This window comes from Elephantulus edwardii, unplaced genomic scaffold, assembly GCF_000299155.1.
Source record: "Elephantulus edwardii isolate Elephantulus edwardi_28Jun2011 unplaced genomic scaffold, EleEdw1.0 scaffold00126, whole genome shotgun sequence".
In the NCBI taxonomy this organism is placed as follows: Eukaryota; Metazoa; Chordata; class Mammalia; order Macroscelidea; family Macroscelididae; genus Elephantulus; species Elephantulus edwardii.
The window spans coordinates 2,135,943-2,161,364 of record NW_006399876.1 but is presented as its reverse complement, the minus strand read 5'-3'; the positions used below and the strand labels follow the sequence as shown (position 1 = coordinate 2,161,364).

Here is a 25,422-nt window from a genome sequence, read left to right as displayed (position 1 = left end):
GCACACACGAACCCACACCTGTATGTGCACATGCACACACATCCATACACATCCTATATGTTCACACACACATGTCCATGCACACATATACACACCCTGTACGTGCACATGTACACACACGTCCACACACACACATGCACCCCCACACCTGTATGTGCACATGCACACACGTCCGTACACACCCTGTATATGCACATGCACACACATACACACATATGTCCATGCACGCACATACACACCCTGTATGTGCACACGCACACCCACATAACACACCCACATGGGCACATGCACATACATGCACACACACATCCCCTGTGTGTGCATGCATGTGCATATACAAGTGTGCACCCCATGCAGGCACACGTACACAAATGCACTCACACTCACAGACACAAATGTGCGCACACATGCACACATACTGACACCCACGGACACAGGCACACACTGCACACACCTTCTACCCAGACAAATGCACACACATATACACACAAGTACATACATGTACACACAGACACACAGGGATGCATATATATACACACACATGCACAAACACAGGTGCACACATGGGCACATACACAAGTAAGCCCTCCACCCAGGCAAGTGTGTAGCCACATGTGCACACATGTATACACATGTACAAAACCAGGGACACACACGTGCAGACCTTCACCCACACAAGTGTGTACACACGGCATGTGCACGCATGTAGACTTTCCATCCTGACAAGTGCATTCACAGAGACACACATGCATGGACACACATATGCAGACCTTCCCAGAGGGCAAGCCTGGGCACAGGACACCTCCCTTCCAGCAGATTAGAGGGGCCTGCATTGGAGTCCCCAGAGCCCTAACTCTGATCTATTGGACTTGGCTGTCTGTGGGGCCCTGCATGAAGATGGCGAGCGGGGGGAAGCCCAGCGCCACCCCTGCCTGGGGAGGTGGGCGACAGCGGCTGGCCGGCCTTCCTCTATGCCATGCATCAGGGCTGCAGCGTCTGCGGGGCCAATCAAAGCCAGATGTGGAGCCATGCAGGAGCTGGGACGTCATGAGAAGAAAGGCCCATTTGAAGAGAGGAATGAAGTGAGGGTGGGGGTGGGGTTGACTGGGGTAGGGGGGGCTGGACAGACATTAGCAGGTCACCCTCGGGACCATACACCTGGTGGCCCTCGTGTTCCCCTGTGTGTCATGGAGCTTCTACTGCCAGAGGGCTGGGTGGGAGATTCCCCCTGTGAATTAATCCCTATTCACAGTGGTCACAGCACCCTAGGCTGTCCACTGTACCTGTCCTGTGTACCAGGTGGTGTCAGGGGTCACAGCCCCCCAGGCTGCCCACTGCGTGTGCCCTGTGTAGCAGGGAGTGTCCAGGGGTCACAGTGCCCAGTATGTCCACTGTGCGTGCCCTGTGTACCAGGTGGTGTCCGGGGGTCACAATGCCCAGGGTGTCCACCACATGTGCCCTGTGTGCCAGGCAGCGTCTGGGGGTCACAGTGCACCCAGGCACATGCTTTGTGTACTGGGAAGCATACAGAGTGGCTCCTTGTGGGACTGGCGGTGATGGAGAGAAGAGAAGAGAAGGGTCTCCCTGCAGGCGCTGGTGACTCAGCCGCAGAGGTGGAGTTCTGACACTGCTACAGCCTGAGTGATCCTTGACATTCACAAACAAATGGCCAAAGGGAAGGAGACCCTCAGTGAGGTGGGCTGAGGTCATGATGGCGTCTGGGATCTCTTGAGTCAGAGCTGGCTCCAAGGTGAGAGTACCTGATCTTCCCCTGTAATTCCCTGAGCACGAGTCATCTCCAAGAGGCAAATCCAAGCAGACAGACACACAGCAGAGTCACCTAGGGCTGCCTTTGAATCACTCCTCTTCAGGAGACCAGCTTCTTGAATAATTTGTCCAGCACACAGATTGAAAAGGCATGGACAGAGAATACAATCCTGATGCACTCCTCTCTCAATTTTATGAAGATGGAAGTAATACATAGAGTCACTGCATCAAAAAGAAGTGGCTGACACAGAAGAATTTAAAGAAACAACGTATGATCAAGAGGCAATGGTGATGAAAGAGGAAGTTCAGGCTGCTCTGAAGGACTTGATAAAAAATAAAGGCCCAGGAATTGACGGCATACCAATTGACATATTTCAACAAACAGATGACACCCTGGATGTTCTCACGAGGTTGTGCCAAGAAATCTGGAGGACAACTACCTGGCCAACTGGCTGGAAGAGATCTGTATTTATTCCTATTCCAAAAAAGGATAACCTGAAAGTGTGGAAATTATCGTTCAATATCATTAAATCACATGCAAGCAAAATCCTGCTGAATATTACCTAGAAATGACTGGAACAGTACGTTGACAGAGGATCACCAGAAATACAAGCTGGGTTTAGAAGAGGCCATGGCACTAAAGACATTATTGCCAATGTCAGATGGATCTTGGCAGAAAGCAGAGAGTACCAAAGGGTTATCTATCTGTGTTTCATTGACTATGCAAAGGCATTTGACTGTGTGGATCACAACATATTGTGGTCAGCCTTGAGGAGACTGGAAATCCCAGAACACTTGACTGTGCTTATATGAAACCTATTCTAGGACCAGAAAACAGTCCTCAGAACAGATCAGGGAAACACCAAATGGTTCAAAATCAGAAGAGGAGTTTGTCAGGGATGCATTCTGTCTCCATAACTTTTCAATCTATATGCAGAACAGACCATTCTGGAGGCTGGACTTTATGAGGAGGAATGTGGCATCAGGATTGGAGGAAGACTCATCAACAACCTGCGTTATGCAGATGACACAACCTTGCTTGCTGAAACTGAGGAGGACCTGAAGTGCTTGCTGCAGAAGGTCAAGGACTGTAGTCTTTAATATGGATTGAAGCTCAGCATTAAGAAGACAAAGATTCTTACCACGGGGCCATTGGCAGCACCATGATGGATGGAGAAGAGATTGAGGTTGTTAACAGTTACAGCTTGCTTGGCTCCACAATCAATACTTGGTTCCAGCAGTCAGGAAATCAAAAGACAAATTGCATTAGGTAAATCTGCTGTCAGGGACCTCCTGCAGTGATGTCAGTCTAGAAACTAAGGTGCGCCTGAGCCAGGCCATGGTCTTTGCAATTTCTTGCTATGCAACAGAGAGCAGGACAATGACTGAAGATGGTAGAGAATTGATGTCTTTGAGTTGTGGTGCTGGTGAAGAGTCTTGAACATACCATGGATCACCAAGACAACAAATAGGTCTGTCTTAGAAAGGGTGAAGCCAAGTTTCTCCTTGGAGGTTAGATTTTGAAGCTCTGTCTCACATACTTTGGGCATGTGGTCAGGAGGGACTGATCCTTGGAGAAGGACATCATACTTGAAAGGGTGGAGGGACAGTGCAGGAGAGGAAGATCCTAGATGAGATGGATTGAGACAGTGACTGGGGCAATGGGGGTAGGTGTGCTTGAGTCAGTGAGACTAGCTCAGGGCAGAGCAGGCTTCAGAGGTGTTGTGCATAGGATCGCTATGAGGCACAGGCAACTTGATAGTACACAACAACAACAACACAGAGTCCCCTTGCTCTGTTCACACACCAACCTGGTCTAGGTATAAGTTTTACATGAACACAAATTAAACACTTAATGATATTGAACAATTAAATCCTCTGGGATTCCCATTCTTCTCTATGTTAGCCATAACGTGTTATTACTTTTGCGTAGTCAATGAAGCATAAACAGACATCCTTCTGGCATTCTTTACGTTTAGCCAGAATCCATCGGACACCTGCAATGATGACCCTGGCACCAAAGCCTCTTCTAAATCCTGCTTGAACCTCTGACAGTTCCCTACACCCTGTTCTAGCTGTTCTTGAATGATCTGCAACAGGATTTTGTTCACATGTGATATTAACTATATTGTTCAATAGTTTCCGCATTCTGTTGGATCACCTTTCTTGGGAATGGGAACAAATAAGGACTTCTTGCAATTCGTTGGGCAGACAGCTGTCCTCCAAATTTCCTGGCATAGACTGGTGAGCACATACAGGGCTGCATCTATTAGCTGAAACAAGTCAATTGGTTCCCATAGATTCCTAGGGTCTAACTTTTTAGCTAACGCCTCAGCGCAGCTTGAACTTCCTCCTTCACTATCATCGGTTTACGCTCATATGGCACTTGCTGAAATTTTCAGTGTTGGTGAGTTTTGTTTTTTTTTTTCCCAATGACTCTGTATACCTCTCCATCTTCTTTTGATGTTTCCTGGATCATTGAACATACTACCCAGAGCATCTTTCAATATTGCCACTCAATATATTTGTGTTTTGGTTCTCTCACCTGCTTGCTGAAACTGAGGAGGACCTGAAGCGCTTGCTGTAGAGGGTCAAGGACTGCAGCCTTCAATGAGGATTGAGGCTTAATGTCAAGAAGACAAAGATTCTCACCACTGGACCAATTGGCAGCATCAGGATGGATGGTGAAGAGATTGAGATTGTTCACAGTTTTAGTTTGCTTGGCTCCACAGTCAACACTCTTGGCATCAGCAGCCAGGAAATTAAAAGACATATTGCCATGGGAAAGTTTGCTGTTAGGGACCTCTCCAAAGTACTGAAGAGCAATGGTGCCACTCTGGAGACTAAGATGTGTCTGATAGAGGCCATGGTCTTTGCAATCACTTGTTATGCATCAAAGAGTTGGACAGTGACTAGGAAGGATAAAAAGAGAATTGATGCCTTTGAGCTGTGGTTCCGGAGAAGAGTATTGAATGGACCATGGACTGCTAAGAAAACAAACAGATTCATCCTGGAAAAAGTCAAACCAGGCTCCTTCTTGAAGGCAAGGATTCTGATCCTTTGTCTGACTTACTTTGGACATGTTGTAAGGGGGGTCAGGTCCTCGGAGAAGGACATCATGCTTGGGAGGGTGGAAGGACAGTGTAGGAGGGGAAGGTCCTCTATGAGGTGGATTGATTCAGTGACTGGGGTAATTGGGATGGGAGTGTCAGAGGCAGTGCGATTGGCACAGGACAGAGCAGGGTTTAGGGCTGTTGTACATAGGGTCGCTATGAGTCGTAAGTGATTCAACGGCACATAACAACAACAACATCTGGAGAAATACAAAGCCAGTTCTTCCCTTTTTATTCTCCAATTCCAGTTCTCTCCACATTCCCTTATAACACTTTGCTCTGTGTGTTTGAGCTGTTCTTTAAAATAATTCAGCTCTTTTACTTTGGCCTGTTTTCCCTTTGTTTGGCTTCTTGATGCTCTAGTACAATCTGGACAATTTTCAGTGTCTTATCACATTCATTTTGGTTTTTCCTTTGCATTTTGTCTCTGTAATGACGGTAATTTGAACAAATTATTCCGGAAACTAGACTCTATGAAGAATGTGGCATCAAGATCAGAGGAAGACTTATCGGTAACCTTCATTATGCAGATGACACAACCTTGCTCGCTGAAAGTGAGGAGGCCTTGGAGCACTTGTTGAAAAAAGATCAAAGAATACACATTCAATACAGATTACATCTCAACATCAAAAGAACAAAAATTTTTACTATTGGACTGACAGGCAACATCGTGATAGATTGAAGAAGACTGAACTGTCAACAACTTGATCTTACTTGGATCCACAACCAAAATCCTTGGTACCAGCAGCCAGGAAATCAGGAGATGTACTGCACTGGTAAAATCTGTAGTCAATGGCCGCTCCAAATTATTGAATAGCAATGATGTCAGTTTGAGTACTACGATGTGCATGATTCAGACCACGGTCTTTTCAGTTACTTGCTATGCATCTGAGAGCTGGATAATGAATAAGGATTAATGACAGAAGAATTGAGGCCCTTGAACTATGATGTTGGAAAAGAGTATGATATATCCCATGGACTGCCAAAAGAACAGCTCAACATCAAGAAAATAAAAATTCTTACCACTAGACCAATAAGCAACATCATGATAGATGGAGAAAAGACTGGAACCATCAACAACTTCATCTTACTTAGATCCACAATCTATACCCATGGTACTTGCAGTCAGGGTATCAGGAGAAATATTGCACTGGGGAAGTCTGAGTCAGGGACCTCTCCAAGTTATTGAGGACCAGTGACAGCAGTTTGTGGACTAAGGTGTGCCTGATTCAGGTCATGGTCTTTCTGATCACTTGTGATGCATCTGAGAGCTGGACAATAAATAGAGATAACGGAAGAATGATACCTTTGAGTTGTGGTATTGGGCAAGTGCACGGACAGCCAAAAGAACAAATAAATATGTCTTGGAGAGGGTGTAGCCAGGGTGCTCTTTCGAGGTAAGGACGAGGAGACTTCACCTCACGTACTTTGGACATGTTGCTGGGAGAGCCTATTCCCTGGAGATGCTGGGAAGGGTGCAGGGTCAGTGAAGAAGAAGCCCTCAACCAGGTGGACTGACACGATGACTGGCCCAGTGGGCTCTAATGTGCCAGGAAGTGTGAGGGTGGCATGGGAAAGGACAGGGTTTAGGCTCACTATGAGTCATACTTGACTCGACAGCATCTAAGAACAAAAATACAGATTAAATAGGTATGGAGAAGGGATCCAACCCTGACGGACACACTCCCTGATTTTAAACCATGCAGTATGCCCGCGCTCCATTTGGACAGCAGCTTGTGGGTCTAGGTGTTAGACTAATATTAATGATATTGCTCAGTCGTTTCCATATTCCACTGAGTCATCTGTATTTTGAACGGGAACGAATGTGGATCTCTGCTAGTCAGTTGACCAAGTGTTCCAATTTCTTCAAATGGCGTTAGTGAGTGTGCCCAGTGCTGAGTCTGCTTGCTGAAGCACCTCTCTTGTTATGTATCCACTTGAGGGCCTTATATCTGTAATGTCTCTGTGCACTTGAACTTCTTCTCATACTTTTCTTTCCTGATCATATGCTACTTCTTAACACGCTTCAATAGTGACCAATTCTTTATGGTCCAGTGATTCTGTGTGTTCATCCAATCTTCTCCCCCCTCGCAAGTCAGAATTGATTTAATGGCAACGGGTTCAACCCATTCGGAGATCAACACAAACACCAATAAATATCAAAACATTACATTTCTGATATAATTTTTACATAACAAAAATTTTAGGGCAAAAAAATTGTTGTAATAAGCCGGAGGAAGTATATTCAGCTACTTGGCGAACAACTAATTCCAAATACTACCTCAAATTATCTTCTTTTGAAACTTCCTGCATCAAATATTCAAGATTTTGCCACGGAATCCTTCACCATCGCAATGTGAGGCTTGAATTTGCTCTTCATGTCTTTCAGCTTGAAATACCGAGCGTGTTCTTCCCTTTTAGTTTTCTAACTCCAGGACTGGGCACGTTTCGCTGTAATACTTTCTTTTGTCTTTTTTACCGGTGACTCTGAAGAACGATGGGCGCTCACAGCCTCAGAAAGCCAGTGGAGGCTCGTCGTGGGTGGGAGCTAACGCGGTGGTGGTGAGGTTTGGGTTTTGCTTTCCCTTCGGTCAAGGCATCCTTTGAAATCTTCTGTGTAGCTCTTCACTCCACAACTTCATTATGCGTTAGCTTCTCTAAGTTCAAGAGCAAGTTTCAGAATCTGTTTGACACCCACTGTGGTCTTTCATCTTTTTAATGAGATTTGCTTTCCTCATGGATGATGATGTGTTTGATGTCACCATGCAACCCTTCTGGTCTTCAGTCATTTGTCTCCAAAGCATCAAATGCTTTCTTAGGAGTTCTGTAAATTCAAGTGGCACAGACTTAAGATTTACTTGGACTCTTGTGAACTTGTTTTCACTTCTTCAGCTCCAGCTATAACTTGCATATGAGCAGTTGATGGTCTATTCCACAGTCGGCCTCCTGGCTTTGTTCTAACTGAATATAGAGTGTTGCAGACCAGGGGCAAAATATTTTTATAAGTATTAACAATGAGACAGACCACCAAGAATGTGGGAGAAACAGAGGCAAAGCAGGAGGCAAACAGTTCTCGAACCACTGAAGGGTTCGAGCCGAACCACCGAAGGTGCTGATTCCAGCTTTCCTGTCTTCATTGAAAATTGCCGGGGAGTAAACCACAAAGAGAATCCAATACAGGTGAAGCTGTATTTCTCTATTGACAACCTTCTGCTTGACTCAGGAGGAAGGGGTGATGCACAAATCCTGTAAATGCTTAAGGATTGCCTTAGTGCTTCGGGATTCATTGCAGTTGGTATCAGCCTCCCTCATAACCTGAAGTAGTGTTCTGTTTATTACAAATACTTAATATCAAATTTGGCTTCCCATAAAATAGAACTCCTCCATTGGCTCTTCCCAAAAGTGCTGTTAACCGACGCAGAATGAAAATGGGACGCAAGGAAATGAATTCTGAAAGAGAGGAAGGCAGGCTGAGGCCGAGCTCCTCACACAGCTTAGCACGCTGAAAAAGCATCTTTCTAGCTTACCTGTGGTTTTTATTTAAGCAAAAAAGAAAAAAAATTCCTATCTCATGAGGCTGTATTTTCCTTTTATGTAAGTGTTGCCAACATAACAATGGGTGAGCTTAATTCTTAAATCAAGAGCAGGCTAATTCCAAAGTTCGGGAATGGTATCCCCTCTCGTGGGAGGCTGGGTGGAACCTTCTGTTTGCAGAGGGCATCCAGTATCTCCTGGGGGTCGGGGGGGCTGGGCGGAAGTCTCTGTTTGCTGAGGGCGCTCACTCAGTCCAGCCTGGACTCTGACCTCAGCTGCGACCTGGCTCTCACCATGCCGGGCTATCCACACGCAAACACAGTCCATTCTATTTCTGTGGTCTATCGCTGTCATAACCTGTGTGTACAGCCAACATTTAGACTCTTTTTGGTGGGAGAATGCTATTTGCAATGAAAAGTCCTTGTTCTTGCAAAACTCTATCGGGCAACCTCCAGTATTTCTATCACCAAGGCCATAGTTCCTAACTTTTTTTTTATTTCCGTATTTCTTTTCAACTTTTGCATTCCTGTCACCAATCACCTATCAATGCACCTTGACTGCATATCTCATCAATGTCACCTTGCAGAAGGCGGTAGGAATTGCCCATTTCTTCCTCTGTGGCGTTAGTAGCTCACGTGTGAAGATGGTTGTCTGGTGCTGTTGCTCGGATCACAGCTCACAGTGGCCCGAGTCTTGCTCTGTCCTGCTCCCACGTGGTCTCCTTCATGCTCAAGCCGTGCTTGCAGTCACGCTGTCGTCTCGTTGGGAATCTTCCTGCTTCACTGACTCCACTTTCCTAAGCGTCGTATCTTTTCCCAAGAACTAAGCTCCTGACAACATGCCCGAGGAGTAAGCGATGCCGTTTCGCATCTTTGCCTCCAAGGAGCACCCTGGTTGCACTTGCCCTTCGTTTGATGCTTTGGCTGTCTGTGGGTGTTCAGTCCCCCACCAGCACCACAGTTCAAAGGCACTGCTCCTGCTCCCGTCACCCTTGCCTATTGTCCCACTTGCAGATACGTCTGAAGCAATTGGCAACACGGTACTTGGATCAGGCACACCTTAATCTTTGAATGGATAGCCTTGCTCTTTAGTACTCTGAAAGAGAGGTACTTGATGGTAGATTTTTCCTCCATGCAACATATCTTTTTATTTCTTTTTCCCCCTACAAGGATGTCAGTCTGGAGACTAAGATGCGGCTGATACAGGCCATGGTCTTTGCAATCACTTGCTATGCGTCAGAGAGCTAAACAATGACTAGGGATGATAGAAGGAGAATTGAGGCCTTTGAGCTGTGGTGCTGGAGAAGAGTATTGAATATACCATGGACTGCTAGGAAAACGAACAGGTTCATCCTGGAGAGGGTGAAGCCAGGCTGCTCCTTGGAGGCAAGGATTCTGAAGCTTCATCTGACATACTTTGGACATGTTGTAAGGACAGACCAGTCCTTGGAGAGGGACGTCATGCTTGGGAGGGTGGAGGGACAGCACAGGAGAGGAAGACCCTTGATGAGATGATTGATTCAGTGACTGGGGTCTTGGGGTTAAGGTGTGTCAGAGACAGTGAGATTGGCTCAGGGCAGAGCAGAGTTTAGGGCTGTTGTACATATAGGGTCACTATGAGTTGCAGGTGACTCAATGACACACAACAACAACAACTAGTTTATTTACAAAATTCAAATACATTGTTTTCAAGAATAAATTCTTTCCATTTCTCTCACCTTCAACCCATCAAATTGTACAACCCAATGATTAATCCCCCCACCCCCTGCACATCCACATCTCTCTGCTTCCAGTCTCTCCCACCCCTCTTGGATCCTTATACTCATTCTATAACAATGGTTTTATGCAATGTTTGTCCTTGTGAGACTGAGTTAGTTCACTCAGCAAAATGCTCTCCAGCCCCTCCAAAGTTAGGTAATCATTTACAAAATCATTGCTTCTGCATGCTGCATAGTATTCCATTGTGTTAATGTACCATAGTTTCTCAATCCACTCGTTTGTGGTTGGACATTTGGGCTGTTTCCACATTCTTGCGATGGTGAATAATGCTGATATGAACACTGGTGTACAAGTCTCAGTCTGTGTCTCAGTTCTTGTTTTGCTACTACCATGGGTATTGATTGTCAATCACAGTAAAATGAAATTATTAGCAATTTCAATCATTTTTCTATCTCTCATAATGTTTCAGCTTTAGTCAGTTGTTGTTGAGTCAGAATTGACTAATAGTTGACCATCAACAAGGCTTTTGCAGGTTATAAATAACAACGAGGAGACTTGTTTTTTTTTCCTTTCAAGCCAGGAGGGACTGTGAACCATCAGAGTGGTGTCATCTTCGAGTGCGCAGCAAAACTGCCCGCGTACTAAGCCATCAGCAGTGCGTGGTTCAAAAGCAGGAAAAGAGTGCATCGGAATTATATCCATTCTCCATATCTATTCAGTCTGCATGCTGGGAAATAATTCAAGAAACTGGACTATATTACGAAGATTGTGGCATCAGGATTAAAGGAAAACTCATCAACAATCTGCGTTATGCATGTGACATGACTGCTTGCAGCAACTGAAAAAATTCTGAAGTATTTGCTTCAGAAGATGAAAGGAATATATGATTACACACTATGTGTATGAGAAAAAGCTGGGGAAAGGGGTGCATTGAGGCGTGGCCAGGGAGGAGCAGGGAAGGAGGGAGAAAATGTGCAATAATGAATAAATGCTTAAAAAAGGAATCCAGTCTTCAATGTACATTACATCTCGATGCCACGGAAACAAAAATCCTTACCACTGGGCCAATAGGCAACATCATGAGAGATGAGAAAAGACTGAATTTGTCAATGACTTAATTTTACTTGGCTCCACAAGCAGCACCCATGGTAGCAGCAGTCAAGTAATCAAAAGATGAATAGCTTTGGGGAAATCTGTTGTTAATCTTCTCTCCAAAGCACTACAGAGCAAATCTATCAGTTTCGAGGCCAACATGTGCCTGGCCAACTGACATTATTGTCAATTGCACTGTATGTATCTGAAAGTGAGACAATGAATAAGGCTGACTGAAGAATTCTGGTGTTGGTTGCTGTTGTTGTTAAGTGCCGTCAAGTCGTAGGCGACTCATAGCCGCCCTGTGAACGAAAGTCCTCGACACTTGAGTGACTTTCATCCTTGCTCCAGCTTCATAGGGCTTCCGGAGGCAAACTATTTATGGAAGTGGATGCCACTCCTGCTTCCAAGCTTGCTTTAATCGGGGAGCTCCACCAAACACTGTCCGCCACGGGTAACCATTCTCACATCTGACACATCAGTGTCACAATGTTCAGCTTCACAGCAAACACAAATTACCTCTGTATGGCAAGTGGACACACCAGGGTTATACGACCTAGAGGAATGTTTCACCAAAAACAATTAAAGACAGGACTTAGGGCCGCAGATTAGTCACCCACCTTTGGTGGCTTGGTAGCATCATTTTCAGTCCACTAGGCCAACTGGTCTCTCTCTATGTTGTTAAGTGCCGTCGAGTCATAGGCGACTCATAGCGACCCTATGAATGAAAGTCCTCGACACTTGCATGAATTTCATCCTTTCTCCAGGTTCATAGGGTTTCCAGAGGCAAGCTATTACTGAAGTGGATGCCATTCTTGCTTCCAAGCTTGTTTTAACTGGGGAGGGCCACCAAACGCTGTCCGCCATGGGTAACCATTATTGCATTTGACACATCAGTGTCACAGTGTTCAGCGTCACAGCGACCACAAGTTACCTCTGTATGGGAAGTGGACACAGAAGGGCTCTACGACCTAGAAAACTGTTTCCATATCCCATAGATCGCCAAAAGAACAGACAAATCCATCTTGGAGAAAGTGCAATTGGAGTTCCTTACAGGGAAGGATGGTGAGACTTCATCTCATGTACTTTGAGCATGTTTTCAGGAGAGGCGAGCCTTTGGAAGAAAATTTGCTCGGAAAGGTAGAGGGTCAGAGAGGACAGGAAGATCTTCAAGAAGATGGGCTGACACCGTGACCCCCGCAAGGGCGTGAGCATGTCGGCAGTAAGAGGATCGTTCAGGACGCGCAAGGTCTTGTTTGTGGCGTTGACACGAGTCATAAAGTATTTCTTTGGCTTCTACAGCAATAACATAAACATGCTGGCTATTGATCCAGTTGTGAGGATTTATGGTTTCTTGATGTTGAAATCTAATTTAGATTGAAGGTTATAGTCTTTGTCTTCTTTGGTAAGTGCTTTAAGTCATCTGCTTTCTGTACCCAAGACTGAGGACTGCTTCTTGGTCCAAGTATGTTGTTGTTGTTGTTATGTGCCGTCGAGTCGTTTGTGACTCATAGCGACTCTATGTACAACAGCCCTAAACCCTGCTCTATCCTGTGCCAACCACACTGCCTCTGACACACCCATCCCGATTACCCCAGTCACCAAATCAATCCATCTCATAGAGGGTCTTCCCCTCCTGCGCCGTCCCTCCACCCTCCCAAGCATCATGTCCCTCTCCAAGGACCTGTCCTTCCTGGCAACATGTCCAAAGTATGTCAGACGAAGCCCCAGAATCCTTGCCTCCAAGGAGTAGCTTGGTTTAATCCTCTCCAAGATGAATCTGTTTGTTTTCTTGGCAGTCCATGGTACATTCAGTACTCATCTCCAGCACCACAGCTCAAAGGCATCAACTTTTCTTCTGTCCTCCCTAGTCATTGTCCAACTCTCTGATGCATAACAAGCGATTGCAAAGACCATGGCCTGTATCAGGCGCACCTTAGTCTCCAGAGAGACACCGTTGCTCCTGAGTACTTTAGAGAGGTCCCTAACAGCAGACTTTCCCATCACAATACACTTTTTGATTTCCTGACTGCTGGTGCCAAGAGTGTTGACTGTGGAGCCGAGCAAACTGAAGCTGTGAACAATCTCAATCTCTTTGCCATCCATCCTGACGCTGCCAATTGGTCCAGTGGTGAGAATCTTTGTCTTCTTGACATTGAGCCTCAGTCCATACAGTCCTTGACCCTTCACAGCAAGTGCATGAGGTCCTCCTCAGTTTCAGCAAGCAGGGTTGTGTCATCTGCATAACGCAGATTGTTAACAGTCTGGTCCAAGCATAGGTTTCATAAAAGCACAATCAAGTGTTCTGAGATTCCCATTTTCCTCAAGGTTAGCCACAATTTATCGTGATCCACACAGTCAAATGTCTTTGCATAGACAATGAAACACAGGTCGACATTGCTCTGGTACTCTCTGCCAAGATCCACCTGACATTGGCAATAATATGCCTAAAGTCACGACCTCTTCTAAACCCAGCTTGTATTTCTGGTAGTTCTCTGTCAATGTACTGTTCAAGTCTTTTCTGGATAATTTTCAGCGGGATTTTGCTGATGTGTGATATTAGGGATACTGTTCGATAATTTCCATACTCTGTCAGGTCACCTTTTTTAAGAATGGGAATAAATACGGATCTCTTCCAATCAGTTGGCCAAGCAGTTGTCCTCCAGATTTCTTGGCACAACTTGGTGAGCACATTCAGGTCAGCATCTGTTTGCTGACATATGTCAATTGGTATTCCATCAGTTCCTGGGGCTTTATTTTTTATCAAGTCCATCAGAGCAACCTGCACTTCCTCTTCATCACCACTGCCTCTTGATCATGTTGTTTCTCGAAACTCTTCTGTCAGTCAATTCTTTTTGGTACAATGACTCTGTATACTCCAAGAAAACAAATCAATCTGTCTTTGAGAGGATGAAACCAAGTCTCTCCTTGGAAGTTAGGATTTTGAAGCTCCATCTCACTTACTTTGGACACTTGGCCAGAAGAGATCGGTCCTTGGAGGACATCATGCTCGGAAGGGTAGATGGACAGTGCAGGAGAGAAAGATCCCAGATGAGATGGACTGATACAGTGACTGGAGCAATGGGGGTTGGTGTGTCAGAATTAGTGAGACTGGCTCAGGACAGCTAAGAGTTCAGAGCTGCTGTACATAGATAGGGTCGCTATGTATCTCAGGTGACTCAACCAATAACACTCTATGACAGGTTTGGAAGCTGGAGTGGCATCCACTTCCTAAACGACATGCCTCCGGACACTATGAACTTTGATAAATGTCAGTAGTTGTAGAGGGGCTTCAGGCATCTTTTGATGGTGTCGCTATGAGTCGTGCTCGGCTCGAAGGCAACAACAACAACAATAACCCAAGACTGTCATCTGCACAATGTAGACTGTTGATGATTCTCTCTCCAATCCTGACGCCACTGTCTTCTTCATGTAGTTCAGCGTCTCAAAATATTTCTCAGCTTACAGATCAAGTAAGCATGGAGAAAGGATACAACCCTGACACACACCTTTCCTTATTGCAAATCTTGCAGGGTCCCCTTGCTCTGTTCTAACAATTACTTCTTGCCTATGGACAGGTTACACATGAGCACAGTTAAGTGCTTTGGAAATTCTACTCTTCTTAATGTTATCCATAACTGATTATGATCCACAAAGGCAAATGTCTTTGCATAATCAATAAGATATGAGTAAATATCTTTTTGGTATTCTCTGCTTCCAGCCAGAATCTATCGAACGTCAGCAGTAATCTCTCTCATTCATTACCTCTTCTGCATTCTGCATGAATTTCTGGACGGTCCCTGTCAATGGACTTTTCTTCAATAATAGTTTTGAATGATCTTCAGCAGGATTTTACTATATATGATGTTAACAATATTGTTCAATAATTTGCACACTACGTTAGGTCACCTGTTTTTGAAAGGGAACAAATATTCATTTCTCCCAGTTGGTGGGATAGGTAACTGTCTTCCAAATGTCTTGACAGACGATTGAGCACATTCAGTGGCGCGTTTGTTTGTGAAACCTCTCATGTGGTGTTCCAGCGGTTCCTGCGTACTTTGTCAATGCCTTCAGTGAGCTTGGATTGCTTTCTGAAGTACCTTTGATTCTTTATATTTGTTACTTCTCAAATAGTTCATGGTGGTCCATTCTTTTTAGGACAGTGACTCTCTGCTTCTTTCCATCTTCTTTTGATGCTTTCTGAATCATCCATACTTTACCCAGAGACTCCTTCAGCATAGCAACTTGAGGCTTGAATTTGCTCTTCAGTTCTGTCAGTTTGAGAAATTCCAGACATATTTTCCCCTTTGGTTTTCTAACTCCAGGTCTTTGCACATTGTATTATACTATTTTGCTTTTCTTCTCAAGCTGCCTTTTGAAAACGTCTGTTCAGTTCTCTTCAGCATTTCTTCCCTTTGCTTTGGCTTCCGTACACCAAAGAGCATGTTTTAGAGTCTTTTCTGACACTCATTTTTGGGGTAACCCCCCTCTTTGTAATAATCTTCTCTTTCTTATGGGCAATGTCCCTGACATGAGCCCCAGACTCATCTGAGCTTCAGTCCTGAGCATTCAGCGCATCGAATCTGCTCGTGATACGGTTTTCTGATTCATCTGGGATAAAATGAAGATCATATTTTCACTCTTATGAATTTCTTTTTCTTTTCCTCAGCTTCAACTTGAACTTGCATGTAACGAGTTGTTTCACAGCCATGCACTGTCCTGATTTTGACTGCTGATATTGAACTTCTTTGTAGATTGGATATTTGCATTCTTGCCTCTTTTATCAGCATTCTTATTAGTGCAGCACTTGTCCATCAGTTTGCTGTGATACTGAAAACTGTGCCACTGGTGCTTCAGATGCCAGAGGTCAACCATGGTGGACAGGATTTAGTGCACTCCAAGATTGAGATATACTAGAAAGAAGGAGTGGCCAGTCCCTTCTGAAATAACAGGCCTCTGAAAACACTATGACTAACAGAGGAGTATGAATAGATACAACATTAGAGTTGGAGCCCAGATTGGCAGTCAATGAAAATGAGGAGAAACTGCCGCAGACGTCCTCTAACGAGGACAGAGTGTGAACGCGGGTAACCCAAAAGTTGTGAAAAATGATATGGGTCTCATGAACATCGACATTCTAGGCATCAGTGAGATGGACTGGCTTCGGCCACTTTGAATCAGACAACCACCAGGAATATCATGTTGGAAATAAAAAACAGAAGAAGAACGGTGTTGCGTTCATGGTTTAAGTTCTACCTTGAAGTATAATGTTGTGAGTGATAGAATATTATCCATACATATACAAGGAAGACTTTTGCTAATATGATTATTATTCAAATATAGGTTCCTATAGCTAACATCAATATCACATGCAAGCAAGATTCTGCTGAAAATTATCCAAAAACGATTGGAGCAATATGTCAACAGAGTACTGCCAGATGTGCAGGCTGGATTTAGAAGAGGTTATGGTACTAGGGATATTATAGCTAATGTTAGATGGATCTTGGCAGAAAGCAGAGAATAACAGAGGAATGTCTATCTGTGCTTCATTGACTATACAAAGGCTTTTGACCGTGTGGATCACAACAAGTTATGGCTGATTCAGAGAAGAATGGGAATCTCAGAACATTCGATTGAGCTAATGTGAAACCTATACTTGGACCAAGAGGCAGTTGTCAGAACAGAGCAAGGAGGCACCACGTGGTTCAAAATCAAGAAGGGGGTCCATCAGGGATGTATTTTGTCTCCATACCTTTTCAATCTGTATGCAGGACAGGTCATCCAAGACACTGGGCTATACGAGGAGGAATATGGCATCAGGATTGGTGGAAGAGTCATCAACAACCTGCGTTATGCAGATGACACAACCCTGCTTGCTGAAACTGAGGAGGACCTGAAGAGCTTGCTGCAGAAGGTCCAGGACTGCAGCCTTCAATATGGATTGAAGCTCAACATCAAGAAAACAAAGATTCTCACCACTGGGCCAATTGGCAGTATCAGTATGGATGGTGAAGAAATTGAGATAGTTAACAGTTTTAGTTTGCTTGGCTCCACAATCAACACTCTTGGTAACAGCAGCCAGGAAATCAAGAGACGAATTGTGCTGGGAAAATCAGCTGTGAGGGACCTCTCAAGAGTACTGAAGAGCAACGACATCAGACTAGAGACTAAGGTGCACCTGATCCGGGCTATAGTCTTCACAATTACGTGCTATGCATCATAGAGTTGGACAGTGAACAGGGATGATAGAAAGAGAATTGATGCCTTTGAGCTGTGGTGCTGGAGAAGAGTGTTGAATATACCATGGACTGCTAGGAGAACAAACAGGTTTGTCCCGGAGATGGTGAACCCAGAATGCTCCTTGGAGTCAAGGATTCTGAAGCTTCGTCTGACATACTTTGGGCATGTTGCAAGGAGGGACTGGTCCTTGGAGAGGGACATCATGTTTAGGAGATAGGAGAGATGGCGCAGGAGGGGAAGACCCTTGATGAAATGGATCAATTCTGTGATTGGGGTAGTGGGGATAGGTGTGTCAGAGAGACACTGAGGTTGGCACAGGACAGCTCTTGTCCACAGGGTCGCTATGAGTTGCAAGCAACTCGATGGCACATAGCAACAACCACAACATTGCTAAAGGCAAAAAGAAGGAAAGGGAAGATTTTTGTCAAATTTTGCTGTCAAAATTAACCAATCATGCATTCAAGATGTGTTCATAAATTGCAAGGACACATATAGAACACTTGAACAGACCCATCACAAAAAAAGAAACTGAACAGATCATAAAAAGACTTCTCCACAAAAAAGTCCTGGACCAGACGGCTTCACAACTGAATTTTACCAAACATTCAAAGAGGATCGATCACCAATCCTACTTAAATTATTTCAAAAAATAGAAAAAGAAGGAACACTCCTTGAGACATTCTATGAAGCATTACCCTAATACCAAAACCAGGCAAACATATTACCAAGAAAGAAAACTACAGTATCTCACATGAAGATAGATGTAACACTCCTTAACAAAATCCTGGCCAATAGAATCCAAAAGCACATTAAAAAAAAAGTTCACCATGACCAACTGGGATTCATACCACGTATGCAAGGATGGTTCAACATAAGAAAAACCATCAAAGTAATTCACCATATTAACAAAGTAAATAACAAGAACCACATGATCTTAGCAATTGATGCAGAAAAGACATTTGATAAAATCCAGCACTCGTTCCTGATAAAGACACTCCACAAAATTGGGGTAGAAGGGAATCTCTTCAACATAGTGAAGAGTATACACGCAAAACCAAGAGCCAACATCATTCTCAGGTGAAGAAACACTAGAAATATTTTCCTTGCAAACAGGGACCAGACAAAGATGTCCTCTGTCACCACTTCTATTCAATAGTGTAGTCAAAATACTTTCTAGGGCAATACGACAAGAGAAGGAAATAAAAGGCACCTAGATTGGAAGACAAAGCCAGCTGCCATAACAGAAGGTGCAGAGACCTAGAATTGAAGAATAAAAAGGGAAGAACTCACTCAGCATTTCTCAAGTTGAAGGAACTGAAAAACAAATTCAAGCCTTGAGTTGTAGTACTTCGGGATGCTATGGGCAAAGTCTTGATTGATCTGGTAAACATCAAGACAGAGGGAATACACAGAGTCACTGTACCAAAAAGAATTGGCCAACACAAATATATGTTAAGAAGTACCATATCATCAAGAGCCAATGATAATGAAGGAAGAAGTTCAAGGGCACTGAAGGCACTGGCAAAAAAGGGGGCCTGAGGAATGAAGGGAAAATCAATGGAAACATTCCAAATGACAGAGGCAGCCCTGGACATGCTCACCAGTCTATCCCAGGAAGTTTGGAGAACAGCTGCCTGGCCGACTGACTGGTAGAGATCAATGTTTATTCTCATTCCCAAGAAAAGTGAATCAACAGAATGTGGAAACTATTGCAATATCATTAATGTCATGTGCAAGCAAAGAATGGCTAGAAGGGTACATAGAAAGGGAATTGCCAGAAGTTCAAGCAGAAGTTAGAAGAGGCTGTGGCAGCAGAGATATCATTGCTGATGTTGCATGGATTCTGGCTGAAAGCAAAAAATACTAGAAGAATATCTTTTGTGCATTATTGACTATGCAAAGGCATTTGACTTTGTGGATCATAACAAATTACGGCAAACATTGAGAAGAATGGGAATTCCAGAACACTTGATTATGCTTGTGTGAAACTTATACCCAGACCAAGAGGATCCTGTGTGAACAGGGTAAAGGAACTCTACATGATTTAAAATCAGGAAAGGTGAGCATCAGGGTTGTAATCTTTCTCCACACCTATTCAATCTGTATGTGGAACAAATTTATCAAGAAGCTGGATTCTATGAAGAAGACTATAGCATCAGGATTGGAGGAAGACTTATCAATAAACTTTGTTATGCAAATGACACATCTTGCTTTCTGAAAGTGAGATGGACTTGAAACACTTGCTGTGGAAGGTTAAACACTGCAGCCTTCAGCATGAGTTGTTTCTCAACATCAAGAAAACAAAAATCGAAAATCCTGGCAGCAAGCTGGACATTTTGAAATCAGAGATCCTTCGGAAGCAGAAGCTGGTGGAAGATCGGAACCTGTTGGAGGAAAAGAAAAAAGTCTTTCAAGCGAAGTGAACTTGCAAAAAAGGAAGAGGAAGCATATTTTGAAAGATGTAGCTACAAGATACAATCAAAAGAGGAAGATCAGAAACCATTGACTTTATCAAATTCAGTATTAGAACTTGAATTGACAGAGGAAAAATTGCCCATGACTCTTTTTAGGCAACAGGTTATTAGAACCAATCAGATTATTTGGAGAAACTGATTACGATGCTTTTCAGCGTTTAAGAAAGATAGAGATTCTTACCCCAGAAGTTAATAAGGGATTGAGGAATGATCTGAAAGCAGCGTTGGACAAGAGTGATCAGCAGTACCTCAGTGAAATTGTGGGCGGCCAAGGACCTGGAGAGGAAGACACGCAGAACGATTTGAAAGTTCCTGAAGAAAATACCACAATTGAAGAGTTAGAGGCGCTGGGAGAGTCTTTAGGAAAAGGGGATGATTATAAAGACGTGGATGTCATTACCATATCATTACTTCTTGGTGTTTGGGCTAAAGAATTGAATGCCAGAGAAGACTATGTGAAGTGCAGCGTGCAGGGTAAACTGAACAGCGCTACCCAAAAACAGACCGAGTCCTATCTCAGACCACTTTTCAGAAAGTTAAGGAAAAGCAATCTTCCTGCAGATATCAAGGAATCGATGTTGTTGTTGTTGTTATGTGCTGTCGAGTTGTTTGCAACTCATAGCGACTCTATGTACAACAGCCCTAAACCCTGCTCTATCCTGTGCCAATCTCATTGCCTCTGACACACCTATCCCGATTACCCCAGTCACTGAATCAATCCACCTCATAAAGGGTCTTCCCCTCCTTCGCCGTCCCTTCACCCTCCCAAGCATGATGTCCCTCTCCAAGGACCTGTCTCTCTTTGCAACATGTCCAAAGTATGTCAGACGAAGCCCCAGAATCTTTGCCTCCAAGGAGTAGCCTGGTTTAACCCTCTCTAGGATGAATCTGTTTGTTTTCTTGGCAGTCCATGGTACATTCAATACTCTTCTCCAGCACCACAGCTCAAAGGCGTCAATTCTCCTTCTGTCCTCCCTAGTCATTGTCCAGCTCTCTGATGCATAACAAGTAACTGATATTATTGAATTCATGCTGCAAAGAGAATATGTGAAGGCCAATGATGCTTATCTGCAGACAGCCATTGGGAATGCCCCTTGGCCCATTGGTGTCACTATGGTTGGGATCCACGCCAGAGCTGGAAGAGAGAAGATCTTTTCCAAGCATGTTGCACATGTTTTAAATGATGAAACACAGTGGAAATATATCCAGATGACACAGCATTGCTTGCTGAAACTGGACAGACCTGAAGTGCTTGCTGCAAAAGTTCAAGTACTGTAGTCTTCAATATGGATTGAAGCTCAACATCAAGAAGACAAAGATTCTCACCACTGGGCCATTTGGCAGCACCATGAAGGATGGAGTGGAGATTGAGGTTGTTAACAGTTAACAGCTTGCTCAGCTCCACAATCAATACTCTTGGCACCAGCAGTCAGGAAATCAAAAGATAAATTGCACTGGGAAAATCTGCTGTCTGGGACCTCCCCAGAGTGCTGAAAAGCAACAATGTTAGTCTAGAGACTACACCCGATCCAGTTAATGGTCTTCTCAATTACTTGCTATGCATGAGAGAGGTGGAAAATGACTAAAGAGGACAGATGAAGAATTGATGCCTTTGAGCTGTGGTGCTAGAGAAGAGTCTTGAACATACCATGGCCCACCAAGAAAATAAATAGTTCTGTCTTAGGGTGAAACCAATTTTATTTTTGGAGACTGGGATTTTGAGGCTTTGTCTTACATGCTTTGGACATGTGGCCAGTAGGGACTGATCTTTGCAGAGGGACATTGTGCTTGGAGGGATGGAGGGACAGAGCAGGAGAGAAAGACACTGGTTAGGATGGTTTGATAGAGTGACTGGGACAATGGTGGGTAGGTGTGTCAAAGTCACAGAGACTGGCTCAGGACACAGCAGGCTTCAGAACTCTTGTACATAGGACTGCTGTGAGTCACAGGTGATTTGACAGCACATCAACAGTGACTTTAGTTTGAGGACTAGGACATGTCTGATTTAGGCTGTGGTCTTTCTGATCACTTGCTAAGCATCTGAGAGCTAGACAGTGAATAAGGATGACAGACGAACTGATGCCTTGGATGTGGTGTTGCAGTAGAGTACTGAAGAGCCCATGGACTGCCAAAAGAATAAACAAATGTGTCTTGGAAAAAAGTGCAGCCAGAATTCTCCTCGGAGGCAAAGATGATAAGGCTTTGTCTTACATACTTTAAGCATGGTGCTAGGAAACGCTGTTCCTTGGAAAGATACATTATGGTTGGAAAGGAAAAGTGGTGAGCAAAAGAGAGGAGGAACCTCAAACATGTGGACTGACCCGGTGACTGCTGCATTGGGCTCTAGTGTGTCAGGAAGTGTGAGGACGGCACAGGATAGGACAGGGTTCACATGTACTGTTCACAGGGTTGCCGTGAGTCATACTCTACTTATTGGCACCTAACACAACAATAATAACTAAAATAGCCTTTTAAAATATAATTTCAGCTTGACATTCCCCCCAGCTTGACTTTTAAATACAAATTATAGAAATAAATATATATATAATGCAACTACATTTGCTGCAATGAATAGCTATCTTAAGGAAATTTGAGGGGGAAAAAATACTTGTTTGACTTTAACAATAGAAAACCGAGTTTCAAATTACAGTAAATTTGTTCGATACAGTTGACTATGACATGGCCAACTCATAATGTGTATAAAAGTTAATAAAATTAATTACCTAAAAATAGTATTTATTTTTGTAAACAGCAGTATCATTTCCACAATATCATAGAATTAATTTTCTTAAAAATGAATACTGACATTCACTTCTGGTTTATTCCTGAAGATAGATAATATACTACCCTATCTCCTTCGCTCCCTTTTTAACTGGATCTTCCAATATCATTTTATTTTCCCTACGTAAATGACTAGAGAATTTGGTGAGCATTAACTTTAGGAAGGTTTTTAATGTAGATCCACTGATAAGCTTCTGTAATTATACAGAGATAGGTAACATAGTCAAATGGTTTCATAGATCCGCATGTGAGGGAGACCCATTAGCACTGAGCCTCAGTGGGTCCATGTTTGGGAGTTGATGGTAATGTTGTAAAGTTCTTAAGGACTTCAGTACTGTTCTATGTAACACTTGTATAACTGACTGGTGTCACTGCAGAGAGCTCTGTTTACCTGATAACAAACAACAACAAGGGATATTATATAGGTTAAGATAGAAAAGATACACACACACATCTGTTGTTGTTGTCTGCCGTCGAGTTGCCTGTGACTCATAGCAACTCTTTGGACAGTGGCTCTGAACCCTTCCCTATCCTGAGCCAATCTCACACCTGCCCCTATTTCCCTAGTCACTGTGTCGGTCCATCTCATCCAGGGTCTTCTCTCCTGCGCTGTCCCTCCACCCTTCCAGGCATGCTGTCAGTCATGCTGGTCCCTCCTGGCCACATGCCCAAGGTGTGTGAAACAGTGTTTCAAAATCCTTGCCTCCAGAGAGCAACTTGGTTTCACCCTCTCCAGGACAGATTTGGACGAGACATATATCTATCTACATGTATAAAAAATATTCTATATGCCCACATATGTGTAGCTATGTGTAGATGTGTATATTAGTTATAAAATAATTTGAGGATATGGTAGTCTGTAAGTGCAATTAAGTTAGTAGTGTGATACAGCTACAAGAGAAGCTTACAGTTGCTTATACCTGCAATCTGATAAATATCCTTTAGACTCGTAGGCAGTTACTTAGTGTAAGTTCCTCAGGCTTGGAACGCAGTTCATTTTTGTACCTCCAGAGTCTTAAGCAGTTTTGAGTGTTCAAAAAATGTTTCTAATTGAGTGAATATTATATGGAATAAAAGAGCTGATGACATTGGTGTGTGGTGTTGAGTTGAAACCAACTGATGGCTGATTGTGCAGCATGTTTTCAGAGGCAGTAAATTACCTGGGAGGAGGTTGTCCATCCTTTTCCTGTGGAGCAACTGGTGGATTTGAACTGTGTACCTTTAGGATTGCAACACATCTTCTTACCAGTAGGCCACCAGAGCTGCCTCAGAAAATGTTTCTATACGTGGCCTGTTCTGGAGAATGTTCCCCGTGTACTAGGAAAGAGTGTATATTGTGCTCTTGTTGGGTTTAGTGTCATATGTGCCCACAGACCCAGTTGCTTCTTTGTGATATTCTACATTTTTGTTGAACTTTCTGGTCGAAGCCCATCAATATGTTGCCTACAAGAGACACATTTAAAAAAATGGAGAGAAAGATTCAAAATCAAAGGCTGGAAAAAAATATACCACGCAAATGACAACCACAAAAAAAAAGAAAGAAAATGTTTCTAATTGAATGATTATTTTATGGAATAAAAAAGCTGATACTGATAGTGTTATTATTTGTTTTTTTCCTGAATATATTAAATTGTCTTACACAGTAACACAGCCAAAAGAACTAAAGGCGTGTGGAGGTAGGTTTCTGGTCAATAAAAAGAAAAATATTTTTCTTTTTTTAAAAACATAAAACAAAAGTCCTCATCACTGGACCGATAGGCAACATCATGATGGGTGGAGAAAGGACGGAGACTGCCAACGACTGCATCTTTCCTGGATCCATAATAAATACACTGGGAACCAGCAGTCAGGAGATCCGGAGACACTGGGAAAGTCTGTAACCAGGGACCTCTCCAAATTACTGAAGAGCAGTGATGTCAGTTTGAGGACTAAAGGTGCCTGAGTTAGGCCATGGTCTTCTCAATCACTTGCTCTGCATCTGAGATCTCGACAATGACCAAGGAAGACAGAAGAAGAAGTGATGCCTCTGAGCCACGGTGTTGGAGAAGAGTGCTGAACACCCCATGGTCTTTTTAGTCACTTGCTTTGCATCTGAGATCTGGACAATGACTAAGGATGACAGAAGAGAATCGATGCCCTTAAACCGTGGTGTTGGAGAAGATACTATGAACGGCCAAAAGAACAAACAGATATGTTTCCAAGAAAGTGCAGCCGGAGTGCTCCTTGGAGGCAAAGATGATGAAGCTTCTTCTCACATGCTTTGGGCATGTTGCTGGAGAGATTATCCCCTGGAGAGAGAGACATCAAGTTTGGGACGGTGGAGGGACAGTGAAAGAAAAGAAGACCCTCAACCAGGTGGATTGACATGGTGACTGCAGCGATGGGCTGGAGGGGTCAGAGATTATAAGGGTGACACAGAATAGGGCAGGGTTCAGATCAGCTGTTCATAGCATCACTGTGAGTTGTACTTGACTCAGGGGCACCTGACAACAAGCACAGCCATCTCTTCCAGCAGATGTGATCAACCTGACTCGTGTGTTTTCCATCTGGGGAAGTCCATTGTACAATCACGAGTTAAGATTTTTTTTTAAAAAAAGTATTTGCTCAAAACAACTATGAGATATCATCTCACCCCAGTCAGAATAGCAAAATTTAACAGAACAGCAAGCAACAAATGCTGGCGAGGTTGTGGAGAAACTGGAA

General features: G+C 43.7%; 1 pseudogene; it reads left to right on the top strand.

Moving 5' to 3' along the window:
* The window catches only part of LOC102863677, a 27,544-nt pseudogene extending 3,698 nt beyond the window's left edge, over window positions 1-23,846 (top strand).
* Window positions 23,847-25,422: the final 1,576 nt, after the last annotated feature.